Source organism: Mastigoproctus giganteus, chromosome 10, assembly GCF_048544385.1.
Source record: "Mastigoproctus giganteus isolate SK-2022 chromosome 10, ASM4854438v1, whole genome shotgun sequence".
In the NCBI taxonomy this organism is placed as follows: domain Eukaryota; kingdom Metazoa; phylum Arthropoda; class Arachnida; order Uropygi; family Thelyphonidae; genus Mastigoproctus; species Mastigoproctus giganteus.
The window spans coordinates 141,256,188-141,266,656 of NC_143584.1; the positions used below are offsets into that span (position 1 = coordinate 141,256,188).

A 10,469-nucleotide genomic window follows, 5' to 3' on the forward strand; every position below is an offset into this window, starting at 1 on the left:
ACTGGTCTGTAATTACTCGTGTCACCCTTCGATCCCCCTTTGTGAATTGGGGATACATTTGCACATCTCCAGTTGGTGGGAACCTCCCCTGAGTCCAAGGATGCTCTCATAATTATGGCTAAGTGTTTGCTTAGTTGCTTTGCCGCCTCCTTTAATATAACTGGATAGATACCATTCGCCCCAGGTCCTTTTCTTATGTTTAACTTCAACAATTTCTCCTCCACTTTGCTCTCAATTATTACAAGATCATTAAGCACCCTGCTACAATTTGATAACCTTCTGCCATTTTCAAACCTTAATAATTCCTCACGTGTGAATGTAGATGCAAAATACAGTAAACCTCCGCTATACGCGGTATCTGTATTCGCGGTCGCTGATTTAATATAAAATGAAACCTAAAAAAATGTGAATTTTAAAGTGCCGTGAACATTTTCCGCCATAAAAAAAACATAGGCATGGCTAAAATCATCTTTTCCGGTCAAAACAGCGCTCAGTGGATGTGGGGAGAGGGATGACAAAATTGTGAGCTTGGATGTTTCTCGCTAATCCTTGTTCAGTATATGTTATGCGCTTGTCATGGAAGGTTTCGTCGTTTGCTTTTAATTATATGCTTAAAAATTGAATAAATTTATAAATTGATATGCTTACAAAAGTGATAAATCTACCATTTTGCAGTGTAAAACAGACTTTTTCGAGTGTGTTAACGGAAGAAAGTGACTTTATTGTGAATAAGTTCTTTCTAACCCTTACAAAAATATGGCTACGAATAACAAAGGAAATGTGAAAAGATCAAAGAAGGTGATGATAAAATTGAGTTATTAGACAAATTCTAATGGTGAAAGTGTCTCCTCAGTGGCAAAACATAAAATCAATGAGTCAACGGTATGATCAATGAAAAAATCTGCCGTAGTGTCCGTGAAAACGCGCTAATTGCTTCAAAAATTTGCTCTGTAACTCGTGATGTTAAATTAGAAAAATTTGGAAAAAGCTTTAAATCTGTGGATAGAAGACCGAACTCAAAATAAAATTCCGTTAAGTTCACTCATCATTCGTGAAAAGGCAAAACTCCTTTATCAACACTTTAGCGAAACTGTTGATAGCACTGCCGGAATAAGTTTTTTGTTTTAGCTAGCAAAGGCGCTGGTTTGAAATTTCTAATAAATATTACTTTTAATATTAAATTGTTTCTTATTTTCATTTCGATGCCATATGCTTGCATTTCACTATGTACATAGTCATATATTGAAGGTACAACGAATACATACATAGACAAAATTTTTAGACTAGTTTTTCTTATATATTTCATACTTTGGAACGGAACCCCTTTATTACTATGGGAGCCATAACTCAGTATTTGCGTTTTCGGTATTCGTGGCATTTCTCAGGAACGTAAATCCCACTAATAGTGGAGGTTTACTGTACTCATTCAGTTTGTTTGCTATCTGAGCAGGATCATCAACATTCGAACCATCGATGTCAAGTGGACCAATCAGATTCATCCCCTTCCTTTTAGAGTTTATATAAGTAAAGAAATCCTTGCTGTTTTTCTTAGCATCTTTTGCCAAGGATTTCTCGTAATCTGCCTTCGCCTGCCTAACCTCCTTTGTGACCTGATTACAAACTAGCTTATATCTGCCATAGGCTTCTGAGTCGCTTGATAATTTATATGCATCCCATGCATTTTTCTTCTCTGTTCTTCTCTCTCATTAGTTCATTAGATAACCATTTAGGTCTAAACTTTGAACAATATTTCTTAATACGTATGAAACTTTTAGTAGCATCCACAATTAATTCCTTAAATGCTTCCCACATAGAATTTACTGTTGGTAACATCATCAGTTGATCCCACTGTACAGAATTTAAAAACTTTCTGAGACCACTGTACTCACCTTTACGGAAGCAAAAACCCTTTCCTTTACCCCTGATGGTAATTAAATCTTTAAGTAAATCCCACATCAGTACACTGTGATCACTGCCACCTAGTGGTTCCTTTATCTGCAAATTCTACACGAATGATCACTGCTGATAACCAGATCAAGAGTATTACTCTTTCTCTGGTTGCCTCTCGAACATGCTGCTGCAGAAAACAATCATCCAATAAATCCACAAAAGTCTGACTAGTGTGTGAGTGACCAACCCACAAGTTCCAGTCAGTATCTGGGAAGTTAAAATCCCCCATTATAAGACATTCTGATTTACTAGCCCACTCTATTTCTCTGTACAATTGTTCATTGTACAGAGAAATTCTAATGGCTCGAATGAGTTCATTGTACTCATTCGAGTCATTAATGTAACATACCATTGCAAAAAAGGGTTAGAAATGTGAAATTCCTAGGTGATGCACTTTCTTTGAACACTGGTGTGTGTGTGTGTGTGTGTGTGTGTGTGTGTGTGTGTGTGTGTGTGTACACACACCCACATACATACTGGTGTTCACTTGTATAGACATGATAAAATGATCACATTTAGTATCATGAACCAACACAACTGACTGAAGTAGTTGATATGATAAGGATTCCTCCCCTTCTGTGCATGTACACACACACACACACACACACACACACACACACACACACACACACACACACACACACACCTCTAGCAAGCCACTGATGTGAGGAGGTTTGCCTTCAGGCAATGGGTGGTTGACTAGAGCAAACTTCCATCTGGTGTTGTGGAGGCAGGCAGTTTGAATGAATTCAAGAAAGGACTAGACAAGTTATTGGAGGGTGTGGACAAGTGATGCGGGAGGACTTTTTTTTTTTTTTTTTTGGCTGATGCTTTATAAGCTTGCTTTCTTGCATCATACAACTCTAATAATAAATAATATAGTCTGTCCTTGTTATATTATTAATTTTTTTTGCTGAAAAGCGATTTTCATGCCTTGCTGTGAAAGTGGATGAATATGTTATGAAAATTTTCTACTATCTAGAAAGAAGTGCTAAAAAGGAAAGATAGATTTAAACAATTTCAACTGATGGATAATATTTAAGTAAGAAAGATTTTGAAGTATGTGTGTACATGTTGTGACTGTCTTTGGTTTGGTAAACTATACTGTTAGAACAGTCACAACCTTTGACAATGTTAAAAGAAGACATTAGAAGTGGTGATAAAAGCTATAAGAGCACTGTACAATTACCAAATTGAAAAGTACATTAAGTATCATTAGTGAGGTACATTGACTCACGTTGAAATCCAATTCACAACCTAAAATTTTTTAAAAAATAAATTGATGAACTCAAGAAAAAATTTCTTAGTTGCAATCTTGAACAGGCCAAGCAAACTGATAATTCTAGGCATTTTATCCATACTTGTGCAGAAAGTCTGTTCACGTTTCTCTCTTCTGGTTTGAATAAAGCAGTTTGTTTCTTTTAAATGTTATGCTGTGCCAGTTTTAAAATCTGAACATACCTCTACATCGACTGTACCTCACATCCATATATTGAGGTCATTACTCCTGGCTATGTTGAGGAATGTTATGTGTAAATTTATTTTACCAACAGTTTTCAAATCTTTCACTTCAAATTGATTACTGTAGCAGACTAAATGAGAGGATGAATCTGACTTTGTACTATACCAGGGTTGGACAGTGGTCATTGATTGGGGAACTGACAAGTGCATTAGAAATTTGGAAGTCTTGCATTTTAACAATTCCTCATAGCAGTGCCAAGTATGAGAGAATATTCAGCCAGGTTAGAAAAACAAAAACTTGTTAAGATCCCTTTTTGGTGAAGTCTTGGAGATGCTCCTTACAATCATTTCTAAAAAGTAGAGCCATTGTTATGAACAAAACTTTGTGCCTTCAGAAATGAAGAGTCAATCTGCAACAGTATCTTTCTTGAAGCAATCAAAATCAAATGATGTCTAATAGCATACCAAACAGAAATACACAGATAAGTAAGCTAATATTTATAAGTATGCTGTACTGGATAAACAATACTATGGCTGTATTTTAACATAAAATGTGTATTTTGCCAGCTGAACTTTAATTCCTTGTGCAGTGTGGACCTTAAAAAAACCTTGCTTTTTCCAAAAAATCCCTTCTTTCTTCCTGTTTTTAGGAAGCTCTCCTGCTTTTTTGCAAAAAAATTCCAGCTTTTTGAAAGTCAAAATTTGGCAGCTATGTTATGTTTTGCCCCATCTTTCTTTTGCTAACTTTTGAAATATCTTAGTCAAGATGCCTTATTTACTGATTATAGTATGCAAAGCATCAGCAGCCACTTTCAACAATATACAGTACACACTGTGCAAAAGCATAAAAATTATTTAAAAATTTTTAAACCTACTTTGCGGGAAAAAATTTGTGGTAATGTTATTAAGTAGGAATTATTCAACTTTTAAAATATTTGGGTAGGTTTAAGAATATTGTATGATAAATTCATCGTTGTGCTATATAAAATTTTTAGACATATGCATTTTTAAAATTTATTTCTTGTTTTCAGATCAAAAATCAGAGTATCAAAGTGCAGGATTTTCTGGCATTGTTATGCAAGTGGGTGACAATGGTGTACTACTGGCAAGTTCTTACTGTTGTGTTTTAATTTGCAATGCAAAATAAGACTTCTGTATGTCTTAGGAGGAAAAAAATTAATGTTCACATTTGAAATGTTATCTCTTTATTTTGATACTGTTCCTAAAGAATATTTTTAAATCAGAGTGTTATTTTGTAGAACTCAAACTGTGTGTTTTAAGAATGCTGGTATGAAAGTGTGGGAAATTATTTATGAAGTGAATTGTCAATTAAGAAATTTTCCTGGAACACTGCTGACCTTGTAAGCCACTGTAATATAAACTTCTTCCTAAAGCGTTTTTGATGAGAATTGAAGAAAAGATCCCTCCTAGGGACTGAGTTTATTTTAAACTGTGCCACAGCATTATTTTTTAAGATTTTGTTGTTGTGGTTAAAGCCCACGTTTAGCTGTTTTTAGATAGCACATTTTGATTAAAGTGTTTTTTCTTTTTTAAATAAACTGTTAAAGCAAGTCTTGTGAAATGTTTTGTCCAGTACTGTAACTTATCTTGTTTTGTGCCTTGTCCAAAAGTGTGTTAATAATATTAGAGTAAGTAGTTAGTAGATGTGTTGTGGTTTTAGCTTATGTGTTTTCATTACCACTTCTCACTACCTGACAGTTAGATAACCTGGTAGTGGGGACTCATAGAAAAAATAAAAATAAAATAAGCATCCTCAGCGAAGAGCTTATTTTTAACATTTTCATCTCATCAGAGTACACACAAACAGTCAGATGTTTGTAATTTTTTTCTTGGTCTGACTGAGCTGGTAAGGATGTGTTGTTCTTCTGTGCCTTGTTATGACCTGCCAGTGCATTGTACATTGTGGCATTAGCTGATGGATATGTGGCAAGTCACTGTGATTTAATAAGGTGGTTTTGTATGGGGAAGGGGTAATTTTTTGTGCTTGTGTTGCTAGTAATTACATATGTACAAAATTGAGATTTTGAACATTGTTGCATTTTATGAGGAAAAGAGATCCATAGTACTGATTAGTACTTTTTGTTTTGTAAGGTATGGCTAATGGATGCAGAAAAGAAACTATTTAATTTAAGCTATTTAATTTAAAAGAAATTAAATAGTTGCGAATTACTGTTTAATATTTGGTAGGGATATGAGATATTTGTAAGAAAGTTACCATTATTGTGGCACTGCCATGTAAACAACTGATAAATGGTTACTTTACCGCTTGTAAAACGTATATTATTTTTTGAAACATAGTGAATACAGAAGAGTAATGCATGTTTGTTAAAGTTGTCTGATCTTGGTGTACATTTTGTATAAAAGGTTTAAGAATAGAAAAAAAAATTCTATAGTGTTATCATGGATTTATGACTGCTGTGCATTGGCTAGATATTTTTCAAACGAAACTGCTAATTTTGGGACCATTAAAATCGTTTCATTTTACTTCGTGTGTTTTTGTACACACATATAGTTATGTATAAAACTAAAAGTTACAAAAACTTGCATCCAGGTATTAAAATACACTTTTAAGCAGTATTTGTATTCATATTTTCTGTAGTCAGCCCAAGAGATGTTGAGGAATTTAATTTCTGCCTTTCTCCAACTCAGGTTTTCTTTTGCTTAATACCAAGTTAAATGTAGCCTAGAATTTGATTAGTGAAAGGAATGAAATACCTCAACCAAGAGTGTTTTTTTTTTTTTTTTTTTTGTGTTTTTTTATTTGCATGTGACACACACACACACGTTTTAAGATTAAAACAGATATTATCAAATACATAATGCATCAAACTTTAATTTTTAAGGTATATATATATATATATATATATATATATATATATATATATATATATATATATATATATATATATCAATATTCTTTTAGCTGACTGAATTCATCAGATGACTGACTATATTTTATTCTCATAGTATGAGATGACTATGTGGTTATTGTCATAACCTGAACATCTGCAGTTTAATTCACAAATCTGTCATTGGATTTACATTAAAACAATAGATAAATTATTCACAAGTGGGAGGTAGTTTTTATGGCATTTCTGATTATAGTGGATGTAAAAATAAATTATGCTTTCCAGAAGTTAAATGAACTTGCATCATAAATTTCTGCATTTGAATCATCAGTGTAAATAGAAGGAATCTTTTCTCTGTTGGATTTCCTCCAAATGCATGCTTTAGATGGTAACCACTTCACTACTGTAGAAAATTTTTTAATTTCAAAAAAAGTACTACAAAAGTGGTTTCTGTTTGAAATATTGCATTCGTCTTCCATAGCTGAGGTGTTTGGATGGGGACTTTCATGGTGCCTGCTGTTTATTGTACATTTTGTATGTTAAGTTCTAATCTGTTTCATTTCAAGAAAAGAAAACATTTTAGAAGTATATACGTGTACACTTAATCCCAAAGATTTCTGTATAATAATAAAAATGATCCACTTTCCATGTGTAGTGTGTGCATGTTTAATAACTGTGTAATACTGTGTTTAGCTAAAGCGTAAAGTCATCACCTTCTCCCTTTCACATATCATTCGTATAACTTTCCCAAAGAAGCAGGCTTATACTGGTATCTACATGAGTACCAAGAAAATGGTAGTTCAATAGTTTTAGGGTTTTGTATTTTTTTGTAAATATTGAAAAGGTTATTGGTTAACTTTTAAAAGTATATTGGATCACACAACATTCCATGTACAAGAATATGGGAATACATTATAGTATTTGTTGTGTTTTCGGTAAAATTTCTAATTCCAAATTCAGCGACTATGAAATTACTTTTAAACTATCTAGTATATGAATTTATTTGTACTCTGTTGCCGTGTACACTGAATTTTATAAAATGCTTCATTGTACATAGGCTGTAATAGCAAGAATTGAAAAAACGAGGACTGAAATTCCATTCCATACTCTTCATGTTGAAGGTCCCGTGTTATTTTATTTTTCTGTCTGCATGTAAATGCCCCCCCCCCCTCTTTTTTTCTGCTTAAATTTAATGGTTGCACTTTTATTTAACTAAATACATGTAATAAGGATAAAACAACAGTGAATATGTTGAACCTTAGAAATGCAAAATAAAAAAAGCTGCAGTCCAGTTTTTTGTTGATTCTTGTAGTTATATCCTATGTACTGTATAGGGAAGATTTATTTAGATTCTGGATGTTGGTCAATAAAATGGCTGTTATACAAAGCTAAAATGTACATAGAATTACTTGGCAGTTTTTGTACAACTGTTAGCTTTATATACAACTTTTTTTCCCCCCATTCAAAATGCAGAATAGAAGATAGATTTGTATACAATGTGGTAGTGTTGAAATTGAGCTGTACTGTTGTTTATAGCCTCTGCTTGTAAATTTTGTTGTACAGCTGCCAAGAATGTTCACTAGGTTTTCTTGACCAAGTTTGGATCTAAGACCAAAGTTCTCCTAAGAAGTTGATAGACTATGTTTTATATGCAGAAAGAATTATTGATTGTTCTAGATTAACATTATTTTTGCTGACTTTTTTTGTTATTGTAGCGGATGCAGAGAGTACATTTGTAGACTCATCTAAACAATAAAAATAATGATTCACATAAAAAATATTGAAATGAACGTTGATAAATATAAGAGGCCTTTACTGTTTTTATACCTGGACTATGTTGAATGCCTGTAAATTTTTTTTTCCCCAAAGAAAATTTTGGAAATGTTCAATTAGAAGTGGTAAGCAGTCATACTGGCTGCATTAAAATAAAAAGCTCAAAGGAGAAATAAAAAAAAAAATATTCATTCTAGTTCTTGAGGTGTTCATATGTGACTGGACTTGCACTGTTATTATTTAATAAAATACTTAAAATGTATTTGTCATAAAGGTTAAAAAAAAAAAAACAGTATGACCAAAATTTGTTCAAATAATTTCATTTTATAAATGCAGAGTGTTTCACAGTAATGTTACCATATCTCAAAATGATTTTATCATTCAGAGAATTGCATGTCAGTGTTGCAAATTATAAAGCAATGCTTGTAATTTGTATTGTACACTTATGTTTGTAAAGTAATGGTTAAAAGTGCTTCTTTTGATTTAATGGTAACATAACTGTGAGAGTATGAGCATTCATGCTAGAGTTTTATTTTTTGAGCCACTTTTTAATAAATGTGAAAGATTTTTATGGTTTTAAGGAAAAAAAAAGCTTGTTTTTATTTATCTTGTTTTACACAAATTGAATTCATACTTTTTTTTTTTTTTTTTTTAACATTTGTAACAATCAAATCCTTTCTGAAAACAAGAGCTGATTATTAAAACAAAGGGCTAGCAAGAGTCTTATATTTAAAATAATACTAATTATATAAGACACACATTAGTCTAAACATAACCAAGAACATTAGACTATGAAATGATCTTCCAGAACAGACCAGGTTTCAAAGAAATGAGTGGGGAGTTATGCACATTCCTAAAAGCTTTCATTACACTGGGTGTCTTCTACTGCCCCTCAATGTTTCTACACACAATGATGCCAGTCCCCCACACACACACATCTTAAACATTTCGTGGTGGTGGTGTTAACACCTTAGCTAGATGCAGTTGTTACAAGGTAAATATAGAAATTAAATAGCTAAAAATGACAATTCCACACGTGGCAGAATGTTTTAAACCTTTTTCTGAATTCTTGTTGGATTATAGCAATATTTTATCATTTCTTAATGGATTGTAATGTATTTTTTTTTTTTATTAAAAAAAAATAATAATATTATGGACATAAAGTAGACCCATAAAACAAACTGTCTTTTTCCAGTTAAAAAAAAAAAAAAAAGTGTATATACATTTTATGTGTAGTTTTAATCAAAGCTACAAGGACCGGTATGAAAGTAATGCCTCCTAATTTTTTGCTTTCAAATGTGGGGCAATCGATCATTTCACATGGCACCGAGTGGTCAAGTGAGTGCAGCACATGGGTAGTTCAAAATAGTGGATGATACAGATATACACATCAAGCAAAAAGTGGTGATTGAATTCCTTACCAAAGTGACAGCTATCGAAATCCACAAGTCTCAAAAATGTTTGAGGTATAGTTAGACATTGGGTAAGACACTTGTTGACAAGCCCTGAAGCAGTTGGCCAGTAATGTCAGTAACAATGGACTGAAGTGTTGATCAAAGAGGACTGCTGCATCACAACACATGAATTGTGTGATGCATAGGTAAACCTGCTGTGATAACTATCATAAAGGAACTAGGCTACAAGGTTTGTGCCCAGCAGGTTCCAAAAATGCTACCAAATTAGCACAAAGAAGCCTGGAAAGTTATCTTTACTGAATGAACTCCTGCACTATGAGAGTGAAGGAGAGGTTTTTCTTGCACATAGAATCATGGGTGATGAAACCTGGCCTGGGTCCACCACTGTGACCCTAAAATGAAGAGCCAGTTGGAGTGGCACCATCAAAATTCACTCTTCAAGAAATTCAAAAGACAGCCTTCTGCCAATAGTCATGGTAAGTGTTTTGGGACAAAGATGGGGTATTGCTTGAAAACTTCTTGGAGAATGGCACCACAATCAACTTAATTCAATATGTGGAAACATTGAAAGCTCACATCTGAGAGTTTTCCCAGACAAAAACCTTAACAAGGTTCTTCTCCATGATGATGTACTCCCCCCCCCCCACACACACCAAAACACTCGATGGAGGCCATTGCAAAACTGGGGTGCACTGTTTTTCCTCAACCCTCTCATAGCCCAATCTTACACCTTCCAACTCACCTCTTCAGCCAGCTGAGGGATGTACAACATGGAACCCATTTTGCAGACTGTGATCAGCTCATTAATAAGCACTTTAGTGGAAAAATAAGTGTTTATTACTGATCGAGAATTACTTGATGTAAAATGCATAGTTATAGGAATAAAATTTTAATTTTCTAAGAAAAAAATAGGAGGCATTATTTTTGTACTGCTCTTTGTACATATATTAGATACTATTATTTGATTTAATGCATTGTTCGAAAATATATCATTTACAGC

At 33.3% G+C, this 10,469-nt stretch overlaps 1 protein-coding gene across 1 annotated transcript in view; it reads left to right on the plus strand.

Annotated features, from left to right (window-relative positions):
• LOC150079323 (protein alan shepard-like) overlaps positions 1–6,162 on the plus strand; it is a 199,744-nt gene extending 193,582 nt beyond the window's left edge. Inside the window, exon 13 of the mRNA XM_090382669.1 lies at positions 4,443–6,162. The gene's annotated coding sequence lies outside the window, so the exon portion shown is untranslated. The remainder of the gene's footprint in view (positions 1–4,442) is intronic.
• The last annotated feature ends 4,307 nt before the right edge of the window (positions 6,163–10,469 follow it).